The sequence below is a fragment of the Nicotiana tabacum genome, chromosome 1, assembly GCF_000715075.1.
Source record: "Nicotiana tabacum cultivar K326 chromosome 1, ASM71507v2, whole genome shotgun sequence".
Classification (NCBI taxonomy): Eukaryota; Viridiplantae; Streptophyta; class Magnoliopsida; order Solanales; family Solanaceae; genus Nicotiana; species Nicotiana tabacum.
This window is the reverse complement of record NC_134080.1, coordinates 101497704-101522276: the sequence shown is the minus strand read 5'-3', so window position 1 is coordinate 101522276 and position 24573 is coordinate 101497704.

Genomic DNA, 24573 nt, shown 5'->3' with positions numbered 1-24573 from the left:
AGCAAGGTAATACCCTCATTCACCTTATCATTTTTTTTCCAAATGCCGGTATTCAATTAATCACATATTGTCTTGTATGAAGAAAAACAATTGTGACGTAGAGAGTTGCATTATGAAATGCTATGTGTGAATCTTTTCTCTGAAATTCAGTTAGAGTTGAACAAAGTCAATAAAACTTCATAGTAGAGTTGTCAAATTGGATGTAGATATATACATCGTAGAGGCCAGGCATGTTGCCTCTTAGGACATTGTATACTCAACTAGCAGTTGCTCCTTCAAGGTAAGCTACCAAGTCACGGTTAGATTCAAAATTCTATAATTTAATTGCATTTACTTAATGACTTGCTACCATACTTTCTTAAGGAGAGGATTGGTAACTGTTCATGTTACGAACAGTGCAGGGACTGAAGAATTAGTGTAAAATTAAAAAATTGGTGTGGCTGTTGCTCTTTCTCAATAGACTGTCTTTTTTTAATTTTTTTTTACCTTTGTTCTCGATATGAGTATACTACTAAATGCTACCAGATAACGAAATAGTGCATTTGGGATGCTGAAAACTATTTCTATCTCTCTTTTGGATTCATTTATTCTAGAAAAATTATGCCAGGTAAGAAGAAAATTATTTATAAAGAAAGAGTTGTAAGTATTTTATGACCCCAAAACCGACCCGGTCGTGATGGCGCCTATCGTGAAACTAGGCCAGCCAACCCATTTCCAAAATAAATCATATTTCATTTTAAAACTTAAGTAAAACCATTTTTCAACTGAAATCCGATAAAAGATATAAAGTCAAAATCAAACAAAGCGGAAAATACAATCCCCATCTTGGGTCTCACTAAGTCATGAGCAACGCCACAATAGTTCCGAAACAAGACAAGACCAAAATAGTCTGGAAATAACAACAATGTATTAATAGGAAGATAGAGAAGGAGAAAAGCGGAACTGTAATCGCCAGGAAGCTACCTCGCTATCTCCGTGAAGTCCACGACTAGAATATCAACAGCTGCTACTGTGGCCTGAGATACCTGGATCTGCACACAAGGTGCAGGGAGTAACGTGAGTACACCAACTCAGGATGTAACAAGTCCAAACTATGGACTGACAGGTAGTGACGAACCAAAACCTCAAGAGATAATACAATTAAACTGTACAGTAAAGTAGGCATGCTTGCAGTTCGAATATTCAACTCAACAGTAAATAAATACAATTTGAACAGTGTGGAGTATAAAGCTCAACGAAACTCTATGTACCAATGCATAGAAGGAATGAAAAATGCACCATGTACCTCCACTCTCAGGTCCTCAACCACTCGGTACTGCATATGGCCATCCGGCCCAGGGAAGATCCATCCCGGAATATATACACATTATAACCGCAGTCAACCAGTACCGAGGAAGGCCATTCCAGCCCTATGGAGAAAATCCATCTCCAGGTATACATACTTCGGACAAGATACATGTCTAGGGAAGATCCATCCTTCAATAATATCAACTGCGCTCACTGGAGGTGTAAAGATTCTGGAGGGGTTCCTTTCAGCCCAAGCGCTATAACAAGCCAACGAATGCATAATCAATATCCTGCTGCGACGTGAAGTCCGATCCTATACTGTCACTCAATGCCAGGCTCTCGGCCTCACTCAGTCATCACTCTCCAATCTCACACACACGGGCTCAAAATGCCATGATACTAGCCCGAAACAATGATATGATGTGCCAAATAATAATAATCGAGACTGAGACATGATATAATATGCATAAACAGGATTGAGTATAGAATAACAATGAAGCTAATGATATGACAGCAAGAAACGACCTCCCGGGTCTCAACAGTATCGACGTGAAGCCTTAACATAATAATTAGCATGATTTACAACTCATTAACTTAATCACAATAATCACAACACAGATATCAGCAAGAAAGAGTCACTAAGCGGTGCCATGGAATGATCCAAGCCGCTATTCTCACGGTGCACGCCCATATGCCCGTCACATGGAATTTGCGTCACCTTAGTATTAATCATAGAACATATAGTTCAAGGTTTCTAACCCTCATAACCAAGTTTGGAAGCATTACTTACCTCAAGCCAAGCCAAAACTCTAGCCCACGACGCCCTTGCCTCTCGATTCGGCCTCCAATTCCCCGAATCTAACCAAAATTAGTATATTACTAGCAATATACGCTAAAGGAATGAAACCCATACGAAAATCATCAAATTAAGTCAAAATCCTGAAATTGGTCAAACCTGACCCCCGGGTCCACGTCTCGGAATCCGATAAAAATCGCAAAACTAGAAAGCTCATTCGCTCACGAGTCTACCAATATCAAAATTCACAAAAATCTGACATCAAATGGCCATCCAAATCCTCAAATTCAATTCTCCAAATTTTCTTCAATTTTCCCCAATTTTCACCCAAAACTCCCAAATTAAATGATAAAAATCAAGACCTAATCATGGAATTTAACCAAATTTGAGTGAAGAACACTTACCCCAATCAATCCTCTAAAAATTCCCTCCAAAATTGCCTTCTCCCGAGATCCCTAATGAATTTTGGAGATATGGACGAAAACCCTCGATTTTGATCTTAAACTTTCTGCCCAGATGTGTCCTTCATCGCGAACACGACCATCTTCTCGCGTTCGCGAAGAACAAACCTCCACTGCTCACTTTTTTCCTCTTTCGCGAATGCGAGCTCCTTCTCGCGAACGCGAAGCTTCAGCTGCCAAATCCTTCGCGAACGCGACCCTTCCTACGCGAATGCGATGAGCAAACTCCTGGGGTCCCAACTACTCCAACTTCCCTATGCGAACGCGACACCTCTCACGCGTTCACGATTCTCTGGAGACCAAACCTACGCGGACGCGTCCTTTGACTCGCGAACGCGAAGAGCATTTTCTCCCCTAGGCCAAGCTCTTCTTCGCGAACGCGACTGCAATAAAATACCAGCAAAAATCTGCCATCTCCCAAAACCAAGGATTGGTCCGTTAACCACCCGAAACTCACCCGAGGCCCTCGGGACCTCAACCAAACATGCCAACACATCCCATAACATCATTCAAACTTAGTCAAGCCTTCGAATCACTCAAAACAATACCAAAACATCAAATCAACCTCGGATTCAAGCCTAAGAACTTAGAAACTTTCAAATTCCACAAACGACGCCGAAACCTATCAAATCAACTCCGAATGACCTGAAATTTTGCACCACACGTCACAAATGACACTACGGGCCTACTCCAATTTTCGGAATTCCATTCCGACATCAAGATTTCCACTGCCGACCGAAAATGCCATAATTTCCAATTTTGCCAATTCACGCCTAAATCTACCACGGACCTCCAAACCACATTCCGAACATGCTCCTAAGCCCAAAATCAACTAACGGAGTTATCCGAATCATCAGAATTCATGTTCGAGACCTTCTACACATAAGTCAACGTCCGTTGACTTTTCCAACTTAAGCTTACTCAAAAGAGACTAAGTGTCTCATTCCTCTCCAAAACCACTCTGAACCCAAACCAACCACCCAATACCACATAATATAGTTGAACAACACATAAAGAAGCAGAAATGAGGGAAACGAGGCTGAAATTCAATAAACTACCGATCGAGTCATTATATCCTCCCCCTCTTAAACAAACGTTCGTCCTCGAATGAGTCAAGAAATATACCTGAAGCCTTAAACAAGTGTGGATATCTGCTCCGCATCTTGCGCACGGTCTCCCAAGTAGCCTCCTCCACTGTACTTTCACTCCCGCTATATCTTTTGATCTCAACTTTCAACCTGCCGCTCCAAAATAGCCATTGGGTCCACATCATAAGTCAAATCACCATCTAACTAAACCTTGTTGAAATCCAAAACATGAGACGGGTCACCAATATACTTCTGGAGCATAGAAACATGAAATACTAGATGCATACTCAGCAAGTTAGGTGGCAAAACAAGCTCATAAGCCACCTCCCCAATCATCCGAAGCACCTCAAAAGACCCAATGAATAGAGGACTCAATTTACCCTTCTTGCAAAATCTCATAACACCCTTCATAGGCGAAACCTTTAGTAGGACCTTCTCCCTAACCATATAGACACATCTTGACCCTTTTTGTTAGCATAACTCTTTTGTCTTGACTACGCTGTACGAAGTCGCTCCTGAATCACTATCACCTTGTCCAAACCATCCTGTACCAAGTCTGCACCCAACAGCCTAGCCTCACCCGGCTCAAACCAACCCACTAGAGACCTACACCGTCTCCCATATAAACCCTCATATGGAGCCATCAGAATACTCGACTGATAACTATTGTTGTAAGCAAACTCTGCGAGCGGTAGAAACTGATCCCATGAACCCAAAATCAATGACACAAGCGTGCAACATGTCCTCCAATATCTGAATAGTGCGCTCGGACTGTCCATCCTTCTAAGGGTGAAAAGCGGTGCTCAACTCGACCTGAGTACCCAACTCTTGCTGTACGGCTCTCCAAAACTGCAATGTGAATTGAGTACCTCTATCTGGAATGATGGAAATTAGGACACCATGCAGGCTAACAACAATTTCTTGGATATAAATCTTAGCTAACCGCTCTGAAGAATAGGTAGTGCACACAGGAATGAAGTGCGCGGACTTGGTCAGCCGATCCACAATCACCCAAATAGCATCGAACCTCTTCAAAGTCCGTGAGAGTCCAACTACGAAATCCATGCTGATCCGATCCCACTTCCACTTGGGAATATCCATCCGCTGAAGCAAGCCACCCGGTCTCTAATGCTCATATTTCACCTGCTGATAATTGAGGCACCGAGCTACAAATCCCACATTATATTTCTTCATTCTTCTCCACCAGTAGTGATGTCTCAAGTCATGATACATCTTCGCGGCACCTGGATGGATGGAATACCGCGAGCTGTGGGCCTCCTCCAGAATCAACTCCCGAAGCCCATCCACTTTAGGCACACATATCTGGCCCTGCATCCTCAATACTCCATCATCATCAATAGTCACATCTCTGGCATCGCTGTGCTGAACTCTGTCGTTGAGGACAAGCAAATGAGGATCATCATACTGGTGCTCTCTGATACGATCAAACAAGGAAGACCGAGAAACGACACAAGTTAAGATTCGACTGGGCTCTGAAATATCTAACCTCACAAACCGATTGGCCAAAGCCTGAACATCAACCGCAAGAGGTATCTCCCCAACAGGAATAAATGCAAGACTGCCCATACTCACCACCTTTCTATTGCAAGCATTGGCCACTACATTGGCCTTCCCCGGGTGGTACAAGATAGTAATATCATAGTCCTTTAGCAGCTCCAACCATCTCCGTTGCCTCAAATTGAGATCCTTTTGCTTGAACAAGTGCTGAAGGCTACGATAATCAATAAACACCTCACAAGACACACCATAGAGATAATGCCTCCAAATCTTCAACGCGTGAACAATGGAAGCCAACTCCAAATCATGAACGGGGTAGTTCTTCTCATGAGGCTTCAACTAACGAGAAGCATAAGCAATCACTCTACCCTTCTGCATCAACACACACCCGATACCAACTCTAGAAGCATCACAATATACTGTTTAGGAACCTAAAGTTGATGGCAACACTAATACTGGAGCTGTGGTCAAGGCAGTCTTGAGCTTCTAAAAGCTCACCTCACACTCATCCGACCACCTGAAAGGAGTACCCTTTTGAGTCAATTTGGTCAAGGGTGATGTTATAAATGAAAACCCCTGAACGAACCGACGGTAATAACCCGCCAAACCAAGAAAGTTGCAAATCTCTGTGGTTGAGGACGGTCTGGGCCAACTCTGGACCACCTCTATCTTCTTCGGATCAACCTGAATACCCTTGCTGGACACTACGTGCCCCAAGAAAGCCACTGAGCTGAGCCAAAACTCACACTTGGAGAACTTTGCATATAGTTTCTCCTCCCTCAACCGCTGCAATACAACTCTCAAATGCTCGGCGTGCTCCTCCTGACTACGCAAGTACACCAGAATATCATCAATGTAAACAATTACAAATGAGTCAAGATAAGGCCGAAACACATTGTTCATGAGATGCATGAACGTTGCTGGGGCATTGGTTAGCCCAAATGACATCACAAGGAACTCATTATGACCATGTCGGGTCCTGAAAGTTGTCTTAAGAATGTCCGAATCCCTGATCTTCAACTGGTGATACCCTGAATGAAGATCAATCTTGGAGAACACTCGCGCTCCCTGAAGCTGGTCAAATAAATCATCAATACGAGGCAAATGATACTTGTTCTTGATTGTGACTTTGTTCAACTGCCTATAGTCAATGCACATCCTCGTCGTGCCATCCTTCTTCTTCACAAATAGAACGGGCGCACCCCTAGGTGACACACTAGGTCGAATAAATCCCTTATCAAGGAGTTCCTGAAGCTGCTCCTTCAATCCTTCAACTCTGCCGGTGCTATACGATACGATGGAATAGAAATGGGCTGAGTGCCTGATACCAAATCAATACCAAAGTCAATATCCCTGTCCGGTGGCACACCCGGCAGGTCTGCAGGAAACACATCCGGAAAGTCCCTCACTACCGGAACTGAATCAATGGTAGGATCCTCTGTACCAATATCCCTCACGAAGGCCAAATAAGAAAGAAAACCCTTCCCAACCATTCGCTGGGCCTTCAAAAAATGAAATCACTCTACTGGGGACATAATCCGTCGAACCTCGCCACTCAATCCGTGGCAACCCCTGCATGGCTAACGTCACTGTCTTAGCATGACAGTCCAAAATAGCACAATACGAAAGTAACCAATCCATGCCCAATATCACATCAAAATCGACCATACTAAGCAATAAGAGATCCACTCGGGTATCCAAGCCCCTAGTAGTCACCTCACACGACCGATATACGCGGTCCACAACAATAGTATCGCCCACCAGAGTAGATACACGAGCAAATAAAAAAGAGACTCGCGGGGCGTATCCAAATAATGAGCAAAATATGACGACACATATGAATAAGTAGAACCAGGATCAAATAATGCAGAGGCATCTCTGTAGCATGCAGAGACAATACCTGTAATTACAGCGTCTGAAGTAATAACATCTGGCCTGGTTGGGAGTGCATAGAAACGGGCCTAACCACCACCTGATCGACCTCCCCCTCTAGGGCGAGCCCTAGTTGACTGTCCTCCATCCCGAGCTAGCTGGGCGGGTGGGGAAGTAACTGGTGCTAAAGCGAAGGCTGACTCCTCTACTGGGATGGACCTCCCGTAAGACGGGGACAGAACCTCTTGATATGACCCAAATTTCCACACTCGAAGCAACCTCTCCCAGCAAATGGCGGCGGGGACTGAAGGGAGCCCTGAGCACCGGGATACCCACTAGAAGAACCTGGCATAGATAAGCCCTGAACTGATGGTGCATGAGCCGAAATCTGAGCTGGAAGGGCATTAATAGATGAGTGACCCTGATGTGAACTGTGAGAACCATGACCAGATGATCCACCACGGTGACCCGAACGGGCTGGCTGAGCATGTCTGAATGGACGGCCTCTGCCGTGCTGAAACTGACCTCCCAAAGGAACACCACAAAAACTACCAGATCCCCGAGGCCTCTTGGCCTCCCTCTCATCTCGCTCCTGGCGGCGAACTGACTCTATCTCTCTAGCAATGTCAACCACCTCCTCAAAAGAAGTGCTAGATACTCTCTCTCTGGTCTGAAAAATCTATAGCTGATAAGTGAGGCCATCAACGAACCTCCTGATCCTCTCCCTATCCATGGGACCTAGCCAGATAGCATGACGGGCCAACTCGGAGAATCTCATCTCATATTGCGTCATGGTCATATACCCCTAACGCAGCTGCTTAAACTGCCTGCGCAACTCCTTTCTGCGGGAATACGGTACATACTTCTCTAAGAAGAGAATGGAGAACTGATGCCAAGTAAGGAGACTGCACCAACAGGCCTACGCCTCTTATAAGCCTTCCACCAAGTGAAGGAAGCTCTAGAAAACTAAAAAGTAGTAAATGAGACCCCACTAGTCTCCAAAATACCCATTGTAATAGAATCCTCTGGCACTTGTGCAAGAAACCCTGGGCATCCTCGCCCTCTGTACCATTGAAGGTCAGAGGCCGTAGTCTACCAAATCTCTCTAATCGACACTGCTCGTCATCAGGCATAACTGGAACCACATAATCCTGAGCAGGTGCAACCGGCTGGGCTGGTGGTGCCTCCGATTCTGGAGTCCCTGCACAACCTGCTCCGGTGTACGAACGGCGGGAGTCTGAGTACCTCCCCCGACCTGAGAAGTAGCTGTTGTAGTGGAAACTGCGACCGCCTGAGCAAGACTAGTGCACATGGTCAAGATCTGAACCAAGGTCTCCTGGAGATCCCGAATAACAATAGGCACAGTCGGTGCCTGGGTTGGTCCTGCTGGAGCATCCCCTACTAGAGCCTGATCATGAACTGGGGCGGCTGGTGGATCTGCAGGTGCTGCCCTAGCTGCTGTGCGGGCTACACCCCTGCCCCTACCACGGCCTCGACCGCGACCTCGGCCTCTAGTGGCCCCAACTAGTGGTACTAGTGGTCGTCCGACCTAACCGGTAGCACGTGTCCTCACCATCTGTGAGAGAAAAGAATAACAGAAGTTTAGTACCAGAATCAACAGATTCATACGACAAGAATTCAAGAATGTGAAGTTTTTCCTAAAGGTTCTGCAGCCTCCCGAGGATAAGTACAGACGTCTCCGTACCGATCTGCGAGACTTTACTAAACTTGCTCATGACCCGTGAGACCTATATAATCTAGGCTCTGATACCAACTTTTCACGACCCCAAAACTGACCCGGTCGTGATGGAGCCTATCGTGAAACTAGGCCAGCCAACTCATTTCCAAAATAATCCATATTTCATTTTAAAACTTAAATAAAACAATATTTCAACTGAAATCTGATAAAAGATATAAAATCAAAATCAAACAAAGCGTAAAATACAATCCCGACCTTGGGTGTCACTAATTCATGAGCAATGCTACAATAGTTCCGAAACAAGACAAGACCAAAATAGTCTGGAAATAACAACAATGTACTAATAGGAAGATAGGGAAGGAGAAAAGCGGAACTGCGATCACCAGGCAACTACCTCGCTATCTCCGTGAAGTCCACGATTGGAATAGTCATCAGCTGCTACCGTGCGATGAGATACCTGGATCTGCACACAAGGTGCAAGGGGTAATGTGAGTACACCAACTCAATAAGTAACAAGTCCAAACTATGGACTGACACGTAGTGACGAACCAAAACCTCAACAGATAATATAATTAAACTGTACAGTAAAGTAGGCATGCTTGCAGTTCGAATATTCAACTCAATAGTAAATAAATACAATTTGAATAGTGTGGAGTATAAAGCTTAGCGAAACTCTATGTACCAATGCACAGAAGGCATGAAAAATGCACCATGTACCTCCACTCTCAAGTCCTCAACCACTCGGTACTGTATATGGCCATCCGGCCCAGGATCATGACCGTAGTCACCCAGTACCGAGGAAGTCCATTCCAGCCCTATGGAGAAGATCCATCTCCAGGTATACATACTTTGGACAAGATTTATGTCTAGGGAGGATCCATCCCTCAATAATATCAACTGCGCTCACTGGGGTGTAAAGACTCCGGAGGGGCTCCTTTCAGCCTTAGCGCTATAACAAGCCAACGAAGGCATAATCAATATCCCGATACGGCGTGAAGGCCGATCCCATACTGTCACTCAATGTCAGGCTCTGAGCCTCACTCAGTCATCACTCTCTAGTCTCACACCCACATGCTCAAAATGCCATGATACTAGCCCGAAACAATGATATGATGTGCCAAATAACAATAATCGAGACTGAGACATGATATAATATGCATGAACATGACTGAGTACAGAATAACAATGAAGCTAATGATATAACAGCAAAAAACGACCTCCCAGGTCTCAACAGTATCGGCGTGAAGCCTTAACATAATAATTAGCATGATTTACAGCTCATTAACTTAATCACAATAATCACAACACAGATATCAGCAAGAAAGAGTCACTAAGCGGTGCCATGGAATGATCCAGGCCGCAATTCTCACGGTGCACGGCCACATGTCCGTCACTTGGCATTTGCGTCAATATTAATCATAGAACACATAGTTCGGGGTTTCGAACCCTCAGAACCAAGTTTGGAAGCGTTACTTACCTCAAGCCAAGCCAAAACTCTAGTCCATGACGCCCTTGCCTCTCGATTAGGCCTCCAATTGCCCCGAATCTAACCAAAATCAGTATATTACCATCAATATACGCTAAAGGAATGAAACCCATATGAAAATTATTAAATTAAGTAAAAAATTCTGAAATTAGCCAAACCCGACCCTCAGGCCCACATCTCGGAATCCGATAAAAATTACAAAACTAGAAAGCACATTCGTTCACGAGTCTACCCATATCAAATTCACCAAAATCCGACATCAAATGGCCATCCAAATACTCAAATTCAACTCTCCAAATTTTCTTCCATTTTCCTCAATTTTCACCCAAATTAAATGATACAAATCAAGACCTAATAATGGAATTTAACAAAATTTGAGTGAAGAACACTTACCATAATCAATCCTCTGAAAATCCCCTCTAAATTCGCCTTCTCCCTAGATCTCTAATGAATTTTGGAGTTATGGACTAAAACCCTCGATTTTGAACTTAAACTTTCTGCCCAGATGCGTCCTTCATCGCGAACGTGACCACCTTCTCGCGTTTGCGAAGAACAAACCTCCACTGCTCACCTTTTTCCTCTTTCGCGAGCGCGAGCTCCTTTTCGCGAACGCGAAGCTTCAGCTGCCAAAGCCTTCGCGAACGCGACCCTTCCTACGCGAATGCGATGAGCAAACTCCTGGGGTCCCAGTTACTCCAACTTCCCTACGTGAACGCGACACCTCTCACGCGTTCACGATTCTCTGGAGACCAAACCTACGCGGACGCGTCCCCTGACTCGCGAACGCGAAGAGCATTTTCTCCCCTAGGCCAAGCTCTTCTTCGCGAACGCGACTGCAATAAAATACCAGCAAAAATCTGCCATCTCCCAAAACCAAGGATTGGTCCGTTAACCACCCGAAACTCACCCGAGGCCCTCGGGACCTCAACCAAACATGCCAACACATCCCATAACATCATTCAAACTTAGTCAAGCCTTTGAATCACTCAAAACAACAACAAAACACCAATTCAACCGCGAATTTAAGCCTAAGAACTTAGAAACTTTCAAATTCCACAAACGACGCCAAAACCTATCAAATCAACTCCGAATGACCTGAAATTTTGCACACACGTCACAAATGAAACTACGGACCTACTCCAATTTCCGGAATTTCATTCCGACTCCGATATCAAGATTTCCACTGCCTACCGAAAAATGCCAAAATTTTCAATTTTGCCAATTCATGCCTAAATCTACCACGGACCTCTAAACCACATTCTGAACATGCTTCTAAGCCCGAAATCACCTAACGGAGCTATCAAACTATCAGAATTCACATCCGAGACCTTCTACACATAAGTCAATGTTCAGTTGACTTTTCCAACTTAAGCTCACTCAAAAGAGACTAAGTGTCTCATTCCTCTCCAAAATCACTCCGAACCCGAACCAACCACCCCAATACTACATAATATAGTTGAACAACACATAAAGAAGCAAAAATGGGGGATTTGGGGCTAAAATCCATAAAACGACCGGCCGGGTCGTTACAAAGTATTTTATTATTATGTTTTGCGCTGAATATGCCAGTTAAATCCCAAAGCATCTCCATATTGGAAATATAGTTTCTCATTTGAATCATTTCTCAGAATCAAGTTATTCTGAAGATAGTTGAGACATAAATTTAGTTGAAAAAATAAGTAAAGTGGCAAGAACTGTCACACCTCCTTTTTCCGCTCCCGCGAGGGTGCAAAGGAGTTTTCTCCAATTAAAGGACAGTCGAAACGGGATTTGTTTATTTGTTTCAGAGTCGCCACCTAGGAATTTTAAGGCGTCCCAAGTCACCGGTTTTAATCCCTGAATCGAGGAGAATATGACTCTGTTTGTTATTCTGCGAACCAGAAATCCTGAGTAAGGAATTCTGTTAATTCGGGAGAAGGTGTTAGGCATTCCCAAATTCCGTGGTTCTAGCACGGTCGCTTAACCATTTTTATATTTGGCTTAATTATCTTGATTTACTAAATACCCTTTTTTTTGTTACCTGAATTTTATTACCGCTTTTGTTTAGATTGTTTACAATTATGTAAACGAATCACGCGTACGTATATTCGTATTATATTCCCTTTGTAAAAAATCGTGCCACGCATACGTGTACACAGAAAGGTTAATAATATTATTTCTTGTTTATTTTTATTATAAAAAAAATAAACTTATGTTCGAAATTGTGCTTAAAATTAAGAACGTTCGTCGCTCTTGTATGATTAAATAGTGGACTGCATATCTCGGGTTATGTGAAATTAATATTGATATTCTCCGAAGAACCCCCTTTTTATTAAATGTTCGCTCGAAGTTGCGCGAACGCATAATCCGAATTGCTTTTAGAAATATAATCAGGTTACGCGAACACATCCCTAATCACGCAAAATATTCTTAATAGTAGTATAGATTTTCCATAAATTGTTTATTACGTCCATGCATTTTTATGTGAAAGTCATGAGAAATCAATATTTTTCTAGTCTCTAAATTCCTCGTTGATCACAAATTATATTTTTTTTTCGTGTATAAATTATATTCCTCCGAGCCATTCTAATTTAAAGAATAAAATAAACAACGTGTGATTAATACTACCATTTTTCTCGTAAATACAGTATATGTATACTCAAATGCGAATGTATATGAAACTAAAAAAAATTTAACTCATGACAGGGAATGCTATTTTTGAAGAATTTTCATTATTCTATTTGTAACGAATGCTATTTTTGCACTCTTAAAATTGTTACACATTATAAATCTAATCTACTCTTACATCGTTTGTTCTTAATCTAATAGGCGAAATTATTTTGATTAATTCTGCTTATGATTGAGTTTGGGATGGATATATATATAATCAAACCAATTTGATTCTCAATCTATGTGAACTATTGCTAAACACTAACTTTCGCATAGTATAAATTCCTAGGCCATTTGTTATTAAGAAAGAGAACAAATTTACCTGTTGACTTAATAAGATGATATTACATATAACATTATTCACCATATTTCAACATTATGAACATAACGGCGGATTGTACTAATGCATCTTTCAACTATTGATTATAAACATAACCATTATTATGCCATATATGAACAAAATAAACTAACATCATTTGATCTACAACTAAATCGGATGGTTGACAAAATAGGCTAGCGATATAGTTTTTGCCATTTCCATACTATTCTTTACTTAACTAACAATGCCACAAGACTTAATTAATGGCCAACTTTATGCCGTATTTCCTATTTCTTGATAATTCAATCACAACTATACATAATGAAATTCTGAAATATATAATACTATTACAACACTTATGCGAACTCCAAATCGGAATGATTAACTATAGTCGTTATGTCAAGCATACTACCATGTTAAATAACTAAAACAAAACTGAAATTGAAACTAATAGATTTAAACGAGTAAAAGACATAATCATAATCCCAAACTTCATTTTTTCTTCCAATGTTCTTTTCACAACATGAGTCTTAAAAAATATGTACCTGGAAATGAGGGCAGAAGGGGTAAATTTCAGCAGTTGCAGCAGTAACAAAATCAGCAGATTTGAGCAACAAATGGGACCCGTGAAACCCAGATACACAATAGCAGTATTTTTTTTAGAAATTTCAGATTTTTAACTAAACAATAGGATCACATAAATCCGGACAGATTCAATGAAAAACAATATTTCTGATTTTTGAGACTTAGGACAAAGCAGACTGAGAATAAAAAAATTTTCAATTTCAAAACACAGAATCAGCTTCAATACTAGTTTCTGATGTAGAATTCTATTTTACTGTTTCTGCTTTCCTTTCTTTCTATCTTCCTCTTATTTCAGATTTCTTTCTATATGGTTGTTCTGTTCTCTATCTCACTCTTACAGGTCTGCCTTTTTTTTTTTCCTTCCAAAATCAGTCCCAACTCCTCTCTTATATAACTCATTCCCCTAATGCTGTCCGGACCCTTTCTTTCTTTTAAAATCAGAAAATCCTACTGAAATTCTGTTTTTATTACTTTAAGTTCGATTAAGTAAAACTTTTCCTGATTTTCAGCACTCCCATTACCCTTTGTTTCCCATTATCTCATTAAGTAATAGCCATTATCACTCCACTATCAGCACACTACTATTATCACATTACCCTACTGTTTCTATCCCAGAAATACCCTTGAAAATCCCTTAATATTACTGTTATTACTGCCCCAGACCAAAGACTGCCTAAACCTTAACAGATTTATCTGAATTAAACTATTTAGCAGCTAATAACCAATTCCTAAATCAAACAAACATTCTGTCCTTACAGACTATGCTAAATAGGGAAATGCATTAGTTAATGTACAAAAGCTAAATTCAGATTGAACACTGAACTTGCATACAAACATATTAACAAATAACAACTTAACAGAACAAAATTTGAATCGAGATTGAAGTTGGCATGAATTCAGGGGCATTGTCAGTATTGGCATTACCTGAAACTAACTGCCCAGAAATCAATATACACACAACATCCATTTGACGGACTCATTGATTTACAAACAAGCATGATTTAAAAGACTAATCAACTGACTATCTATAACAATTGTCAACAAACAATAGGTAAACAGATTGTTTCAATCAGTATTATCATAAACGGGAATCCATAATATAACTAATCGACGAACCTAATCGAGTCGATTACACACATTGTAAACAAACATAACATACAGAGACAAATGCCATTATTTGATCACAGGAACAGGTATGAGACAGAATCACAAAACTAAATAAACAAATATGAAAAGCACGCAGGCTATTGAAACAGGCAACAATATACACATAAAATACAGAAAGAAATAAGAAAATACCTCTGAATCTTCAAATGAATACGGACCCAAGCTTAACTTTGAATTCGAACCTTTTTGAGGCTAAACAGACTTTATTCGAAGTATTCTCAATTGAGAATACTTCGATTAAAGTCTCTTAGACCTAAATCCCTCACTTGAATTGAACAGATTCCATGACTGGAAATTTTTAGGGTTTCAAATTCTTCGATCTCAAATCCGAACATTTCTAGGTATATTCGAATCAAAGCAATGGTGTTCTAGGCACGAGGGGGGTGAAGTGGATAACTAGTGTGAGTTTGAGGTAGGTTGGAATAGGGTCAGGTTTCACTCGAATCTTCAAATGAAGATTCGAGCAGTTCCAGGCGGATTCGAACCATGCTACTAACAGATCCGTGATGAGGATGGACAGGGGAGACTGTGGTGTTAATTTGGAGGCCATCGGAGAAGGTTGGTTTTTCAGACCAACCTTCAATCGAAGATTCGAGACTATGTGATCTGATTCGAAGGAAACTAATATTAGATCCGTAAAGAGGGGGTTGTGAGGAATCGAGGGTGTTTAGGAGGTGACCGGCGGCGTTGTTGCCGCCGGGTTTCAGGCAATGGGGAATTAGGGCGGCTAGGGTTAGGGGTGTGTTTCGGAGATGACGATGAACAGGAGAGGAGGGGGGGTGTTTAGTTAGGGGGCTGGGGTAGGGATTTGGATTTATATAGGATTGGGGTGGATGGATCAGGGCCGTCGGATTAGCCGAGATCAAAGGCCTGGATTAATTGGTATGAGAGGAACGGTGTCGTTTGAATTAAACTGGGGTATGGGTTGGCCCGGGTACTGGATCGGGTAGGGATCACGTGTTAGGTCAAAATCCTGGGAGCCCTTGGATCAGAAATAATGAACGGCCCCGATCTATTTCAACCATACGACGCCGTATGGTTTGCATTTGTAATTAAATGACCGGGCATCATCAAACGGCGTAGTATTTGCCCTATACTACGTCGTTTGATGGTCTTTGGGTTGACTGACCTGGGCTGGGTAAAATGCATTGTTTTGGGCCTGAATTTTTTGTCAAAATAATGGCCCAGTCCGTTTTTCTTTACATTTTAATCAACTTTTTTCCTTTTCTAATTTTGTTCCTTAATTATTAAATTCTTAATTTTAATTATAAAAACAAAATTACCCTTACAAAAAATATTAATTACCTTTTAACAATTATTAACACATAGACAAAACATTAATCACACAATGACATAATTAAATGACCAAAATAAGGTAAATGCATATTTTTTTGTGATTTTCTTTTAATTATCTTTTAAATGCATAATTAAATCCTAGATATGCATGCAACATGTATTTTTTGTTTTATTTATTATTATTTAACTATAACAAAGTAAACATTTACGGACAAAACACAAATAATTAATAAACGCCACATAAATTCTAAAAACTACATACTAAGAGAATTTTTGTTTTATTTTTTGATTTATTTTAGAGTAGTTTTTGTGAGGAAAAAATTACGTGCTCACAGGTGCCCCTCTTTATTAATAAACTCGAAGAGTTTACGTGCAAAGATAAAGTGAGCGGATACGAGCGATTTTTGCCTGTTCGAATATTCTGTGGGAAGCATTTTTTGAAAGATTTGACCGAACCTCTGCTTCAAAGGTTTCCTACATATCCTTGGCTATAAAGGAATCAGGTCAATGTAGTTCGGGAAGTTTTGGGTAGCTGGGACTACCCTGGGACTGCCTTCTGCTGTTGCTACTGATGTTACCTCTTACTGACCTCCTTATTACACCCCTGCTTTAAAGGTAAAATAAAAGCTAAACTAGACTATGGTATATGAATTACAAGATCTTATCTAGATCATGCCCTTGCGTTTCTTGTTGTCTTGATGTCTCGGTGACTCTCGGGCATCTTTTGCTTCTGACTTGTTCCGCATTTCCTTTCATTGTGCCTCATATTTCCTTTATTTGTTTGGGGCTCTTGTTGTTTCTTGCTGGGGATTTGGTTGGACTCCTCTGCTTTATTGACTTTACGTGTGCTCCTTTCTCATATGGGCGAGCTTTTGACTTCAACCCGTAATGTCAAACTACATTGCCATTCTGTTCTTCAGGTGGGCGTCTGACTGCTGATCCATCAATTGTATTCCCTTATTCTCCAGGTGGGCGCCTGACTGTTGATGCTTTAATTGTATTCCCTTATTCTCCAGGTGGACGTCTGATTGCCTTTTCGATTCTTCATCCTCATTCTTCAGGTGGACGCCTGATTTCTTCTTCAATTTTTCATCCTCATTCTCCAGGTGGACGCCTAATTTCATCTTTAATTCTTCATCCTCATTCTTCAGGTGGACGCCTGATTTCTTCTTCAATTCTTCATCCTCATTCTCCAGGTGGACGCCTGATTTCTTCTTCAATTCTTCATCCTCATTCTCCAGGTGGACGCCTGATTTCTTCTTTAATTCTTCATCCTCATTCTCCAGGTGGACGCCTAACTTCTTCTTAAATTTTTCATCCTCATTCTCCAGGTGGACGCCTGACTTCTTCTTAAATTTTTCATCCTCATTCTCCAGGTGGACGCCTGATTTCTTCTTTAATTCTTCATCCTCATTCTCCAGGTGGACGCCTGATTTCTTCTTCAATTCTCCATCCTCATTCTCCAGGTGGACGTCTGACTTCTTCTTAAATTTTTCATCCTCATTCTCCAGGTGGACGCCTGACTTCTTCTTTAATTCTTCATCCTCATTCTCCAGGTGGACGCCTGACTTCTTCTTAAATTTTTCATCCTCATTCTCCAGGTGGACGCCTGATTTCTTCTTTAATTCTTCATCCTCATTCTCCAGGTGGACGCCTGATTTCTTCTTTAATTCTTCATCCTCATTCTCCAGGTGGACGCCTGACTTCTTCTTAAATTTTTCATCCTCATTCTCCAGGTGGACGCCTGATTTCTTCTTTAATTCTTCATCCTCATTCTCCAGGTGGACGCCTGATTTCTTCTTTAATTCTTCATCCTCATTCTCCAGGTGGACGCCTGATTTCTTCTTTAATTCTTCATCCTCATTCTCCAGGTGGACGCCTGATTTCTTCTTTAATTCTTCATCCTCATTCTCCAGGTGGACGCCTGATTTCTTCTTTAATTCTTCATCCTCATTCTCCAGGTGGACGCCTGATTTCTTCTTTAATTCTTCATCCTCATTCTCCAGGTGGACGCCTGATTTCTTCTTTAATTCTTCATCCTCATTCTCCAGGTGGACGCCTGATTTCTTCTTTAATTCTTCATCCTCATTCTCCAGGTGGACGCCTGATTTCTTCTTTAATTCTTCATCCTCATTCTCCAGGTGGACGCCTGATTTCTTCTTTAATTCTTCATCCTCATTCTCCAGGTGGACGCCTGATTTCTTCTTTAATTCTTCATCCTCATTCTCCAGGTGGACGCCTGACTTCTTCTTAAATTCTTCATCCTCATTCTCCAGGTGGACGCCTGACTTCTTCTTTAATTCTTCATCCTCATTCTCCAGGTGGACGCCTGACTTCTTCTTAAATTCTTCATCCTCATTCTCCAGGTGGATGCCTGACTTCTTCTTTAATTCTTCATCCTCATTCCCCAGGTGGACGCCTGATTTCTTCTTTAATTCTTCATCCTCATTCTCCAGGTGGACGCCTGACTTCTTCTTAAATTTTTCATCCTCATTCTCCAGGTGGACGCCTGACTTCTTCTTAAATTTTTCATCCTCATTCTCCAGGTGGACGCCTGATTTCTTCTTTAATTCTTCATCCTCATTATCCAGGTGGACGCCTGATTTCTTCTTTAATTCTTCATCCTCATTCTCCAGGTGGACGCCTGACTTCTTCTTAAATTCTTCATCCTCATTCTCCAGGTGGACGCCTGATTTCTTCTTTAATTCTTCATCCTCATTCTCCAGGTGGACGCCTGACTTCTTCTTAAATTTTTCATCCTCATTCTCCAGGTGGACGCCTGATTTCTTCTTTAATTCTTCATCCTCATTCTCCAGGTGGACGCCTGACTTCTTCTTAAATTTTTCATCCTCATTCTCCAGGTGGACGCCTGATTTCTTCTTTAATTCTTCATCCTCATTCTCCAGGTGGACGCCTGACTTCTTCTTAAATTTTTCATCCTCATTCTCCAGGTGGACGCCTGATTTCTTCTTTAATTCTTCATCCTCATTCTCCAGGTGGACGCCTGATTTCTTATTTAATTCTTCATCCTCATTCTCCAGGTGGACGCCTGACTTCTTCTTAAATTGTTCATCCTCATTCTCCAGGTGGACGCCTGATTTCTTCTTTAATTCTTCATCCTCATTCTCCAGGTGGACGCCTGATTTCTTCTTTAATTCTTCATCCTCATTCTCCAGGTGGACGCCTGATTTCTTCTTCAATTCTTCATCCTCATTCTCCAGGTGGACGCCTGATTTCTTCTTTAATTCTTCATCCTCATTCTCCAGGTGGACGCCTGATTTCTTCTTCAATTCTTCATCCTCATTTTCCAGGTGGACGCCTGACTTCTTCTTCAATTCTTCATCCTCATTCCCCAGGTGGACGCCTGATTTCTTCTTTAATTCTTCATCCTCATTCTCCAGGTGAACGCCTGACTTCTTCTTAAATTTTTCATCCTCATTCTCCAGGTGGACGCCTGATTTCTTCTTTAATTCTTCATCCTCATTCTCCAGGTGGACGCCTGATTTCTTTTTTAATTCTTCACCGGGTGTTTCCTGACTCAAATGTTGTTTTTGCCCCTATTTCAAATCAAAGAAAACTTCGTTAGTTTAAAGCAGGGTGGTTAACTGGGGCATTCTTGCCGACGGTGGGGCTTCTCTTCGTCTTTGTTTTATTGCCTTGGAATGGTTGAAAAGACTGTTTTGTCCTTATAATTAATCCTTAACTATAGGATCCCCAACTGTATGTTTTCCTTCAAACCCTTTTAACCCTAATCATATGTCTCTCCTGACATTGCTGATCCACTTTTGATTCCACTTTTCTTACACCCATATCTTATTTTTTGTCCTATTACCTCCTGCCCATCATGGCCGTATTTTTGTCCTATGCAACCTTGAATTTTGGTAGTATACCTTGACATTCCTCCTTATTTGTTTGGAACAAAGCTCATCTCAAAAGCTTTAGAAGAGTAAGATTATTAGTGACGAAAACATGACGATTTCGACAATCTAAAATGAAAAGAAAAATCCAAATTTGGATGACTGTTGGAGAAAGAATAAAGGACTTATCTGATTGGAGTCACTGGCACCAATGATCATGGTATGCATTTTGGATTAATCAACCCAGTCTTTTAATCAATCTCCTTTCAATTGTTTCATTTTGTTTTCCCAAAATTTCCATAACCCAACTTCACTTTTTTTTTATTTGACTTGCAATATCTTAAAGAGTTTTCACCGACAAACCTTCCTCATTTGTTCATTTCTTAATTCCTTTTCGCCTTATGGTGCCTGCGAAGGTTTTCACCAATAAAACTCTCTCATTTTACTTTCTCTCAACTTCCGTCGTCTCATGGTGCCCGTGTGGGTTTTCACCTATAAGACTCTCTCATTTTTACTTTCTTTTCTTCCGTTGTCTCATGGTGCCCGTGTGGGTTTTCACCTATAAGACTCTCTCCTTTTTACTTTCTTTTCTTGTTTGGACCAGAGTGTTATGAACCATTTTTATTTGCTCAACTCGGCATTTTTCTAAGATTGATCGAAAGGTCTTTTTTGGTATGTGGATGGAATCAAAAGTTAAACAATTTTGATATGGGTTTAAAATTACAAGTTTTGGAATCTTTTCTTATTACCAATACAATTCCTGCCCCAGTTTCTTGATTGGGGTCTCTTGATGTTTCTTTTTGTGCACATTATGCATATCGTGCACCCTATGACCGAGCCGTGAGGCGCCTACGTATCCTCTTTGAGGAATCAGGTCAAACGTAGTTCACTACAATAATAGTGATTTTCTAATTTTATCCCTTTTATTTTTCATATTTGATTTATATATATTATTTTATTTGACTTTCATCGATTCCAAGAGAGGGCAAGAAAGAAACGAATGTGGTTCAAAGGGGAAAACAAAGGGTACAGTGTTTGGATAGCAGAATAAATTGCCTTTGTCATCCCAATCTTCGAAATAATGCCGAATACAAACATTTAATAATTATACCAAAAAATCATGCATAATATCTCTTTACCGCATCAGAATTGATAGCCATGTCTATGCATTTGCCTTCAATATCTGTTAAACATAATGCACCATTGGATAATACTCTGGTCACGATGAATGATCCTTGCCAATTCAGGGCAAATTTGCCTTTTGCCTCAACCTGATGTGGAAGAATACGTTTCAGCACATGGTGACCCACTTCAAACTTCCGAGGACGCACCTTTTTGTTGTATGCTCTTGCTATTCTTCTTTGATACAATTGGCCATGACATACTGCGGTCAATCGTTTTTCATCAATCAAGTTTAACTGTTCCAGACGGGTTTTGACCCATTCATCATCATCAATCTTAGCTTCGGCGATGATCCGAAGGGAAGGAATTTCAACTTCTGCAGGAATTACTGCCTCAGTGCCATATACCAACAAATAAGGAGTTGCTCCTACTGAAGTGCGAACAGTAGTGCGATATCCCAATAACGCAAATGGTAATTTTTCGTGCCATTGTATTGAACCTTCTACCATTTTCCGAAGTATCTTCTTTATGTTTTTGTTGGCTGCCTCGACTGCTCCATTCGCCTTGGGCCAATATGGGGTAGAGTTGCGATGTGTAATCTTAAACTGTTGACATACTTCCTTCATTAAGTTACTGTTAAGATTAGCACCGTTATCTGTGATGATCACCTTTGGGATTCCGAATCGACATATGATATTTGAGTGGACAAAATCGACCACAGCTTTCTTGGTTACTGATTTGAATGTTTTGGCCTCAACCCATTTGGTAAAATAATCAATGGCTACCAGAATGAACCTGTGCCCATTGGATGCTGCCGGCTCAATTGGTCCAATCACATCCATGCCCCAAGCGACGAAGGGCCATGGTGCCGACATTGTGTGCAATTCGGATGGTGGAGAATGAATCAAATCTCCGTGTATCTGGCATTGATGACACTTGCGCGCAAAACTGATACAATCTTGTTCTGTGGTAAGCCAATAGTAACCAGCTCGGAGGATTTTCTTTGCCAACACATATCCGCTCATGTGGGGTTCGCAAACTCCCGAATGTACTTCAGACATGACAGCCGTAGCTTGTCGGGCATCTATGCATCTTAATAATCCAAGGTCTGGTGTTCTTTTATACAAAACTCCTCCGCTTAAGAAGAATCCATTTGCCAATCGCCTAATGGTTCTCTTTTGATCCCCTGTGGCTTGTGCTGGATATATCCCCATTCTGATATACTCCTTGATGTCGTGGAACCACGGTTCACCGTCAAATTCCTCTTCAACCATATTGCAGTAAGCGTGCTGATCGTGGACTTGAATATGTAGTGGATCCACATAAGCTTTGTCCGGATGGTGCAACATCGATGCCAGGGTAGCCAATGCATCGGCAACCTCATTATGGATCCTTGGAATATGCCGGAACTCCACTGATCGAAACCGCTGACAAAGATCATGTAGACATTGTCGGTATGGTATGAGCTTCATGTCTCGGGTTTCCCATTCTCCTTGAATTTGATGTACCAGAAGATCCGAATCTCCCATGACTAAGATTTCCTGGATACCCATGTCTGCGGCTAGCCTTAACCCCAAAATACAAGCTTCATATTCAGCCATATTATTGGTGCAATAAAATCGTAGTTGAGCCGTAACAGGATAGTGATGCCCTGTTTCAGAAATGATTACAGCTCCTATCCCGACTCCTTTCATGTTAGCGGCCCTATCAAAGAAAAGTTTCCAGCCAGGTTTTTCAATTTGCTCCATCTCATCTATATGCATTATTTCTTCATCGGGAAAATAGGTTTTCAATGGCTCGTACTCCTCGTCGACCGGGTTTTCAGCTAAATGATCAGCCAGTGCTTGGGCTTTCATTGCAGTTCGAGTCACATAGATGATGTCAAATTCTGTGAGCAATATTTGCCACTTTGCAAGTCTTCCCATTGGCATAGGCTTTTGAAAAATATATTTCAACGGATCCAGATGCGAAATGAGGTAAGTAGTGTAGGATGACAAATAGTGTTTCAATTTCTTAGCTACCCAAGTTAGGGCGCAACATGTCTTCTCCAGATGAGTATACTTAACCTCATAAGCTGTGAATTTCTTGCTAAGGTAGTAGATGGCCTGTTCTTTTTTGCCGGCGAGGTCATGTTGCCCCAATACACAACCAAATGAATTTTCCAAGACCGTCTAGTAAAGAATCAGAGGTCTTCCTGGCTCTGGCGGGACCAACACGGGTGGGTTCGACAGGTATCCTTTTATCTTATCAAACGCCTCTTGACACTCATCGGTCCATTTGACCGTAGTTTTTTTTTTCAAAAATTTGAAAATAGGCTCACAGGTTGTTGTGAGCTGAGCAATAAACCTGCTGATGTAATTCAACCTCCCCAACAAACTCATTGCTTCAGTTTTGTTCCTTGGAGGTGGCAATTCTTGGATGGCTTTGATTTTTGATGGGTCTAACTCGATGCCTCGCCGACTGACTATGAATCCCAGCAACTTTCCAGATGGAACTTCAAATGCGCATTTGGCAGGGTTAAGCTTGAGGTTGTACCTGCGAAGTCTTAAGAAGAATTTCCTCAAATCCCCAATGTGGTTGTCCTGATGCTTTGATTTTATGATCACATCGTCCACGTATACCTCAATCTCCTTGTGTATCATATCATGAAACACTGTGGTCATTGCTCTTATGTAAGTTGCTCCGGCGTTCTTCAAACTGAATGGCATTACCCGGTAGCAATAAGTTCCCCATGGTGTGATGAATGCCATCTTTTCTGCATCTTCTTCATCCATTAGAATTTGATGATACCCGGCATAACAATCCACGAAAGATCCTATCTCATGCTTGGCACAATTATCGATCAAAATATGGATATTGGGTAATGGGAAATTATCCTTCAGACTTGCTTTGTTGAGATTGCGGTAGTCGACGCATACTCTAATTTTGCCGTCTTTCTTTGGTACAGGAACGATATTAGCTAACCAAACAGGATATCGAGTGACTCGAATGACCTTTCCTTCTAACTGTTTGGTGATTCCTTCCTTAATTCTCACACTCATATCAGGCTTGAATTTTCGCAGCCTCTGCTTGACAGGAGGCACCATTGGATCGGTGGGCAATTTGTGAACCACTAAATCAGTGCTCAAGCCCGGCATGTCGTCATATGACCATGCAAAAACATCTTTGAATTCTATGAGTGCTTTAATTAACTCTTCTCGGATCCTTAGTTCGAGATGGACGCTTATTTTAGTTTCCCGGATATTATTCGTGTCCCATATATTGATGTCTTCGGTATCACTCAGGTTAGGTTTGGTTTTTTCCTCAAAGTGAATTAACTCTTTACTAATCTCTTCAAAAGCCTCATCTTCATCATATTCTGATTCATAATC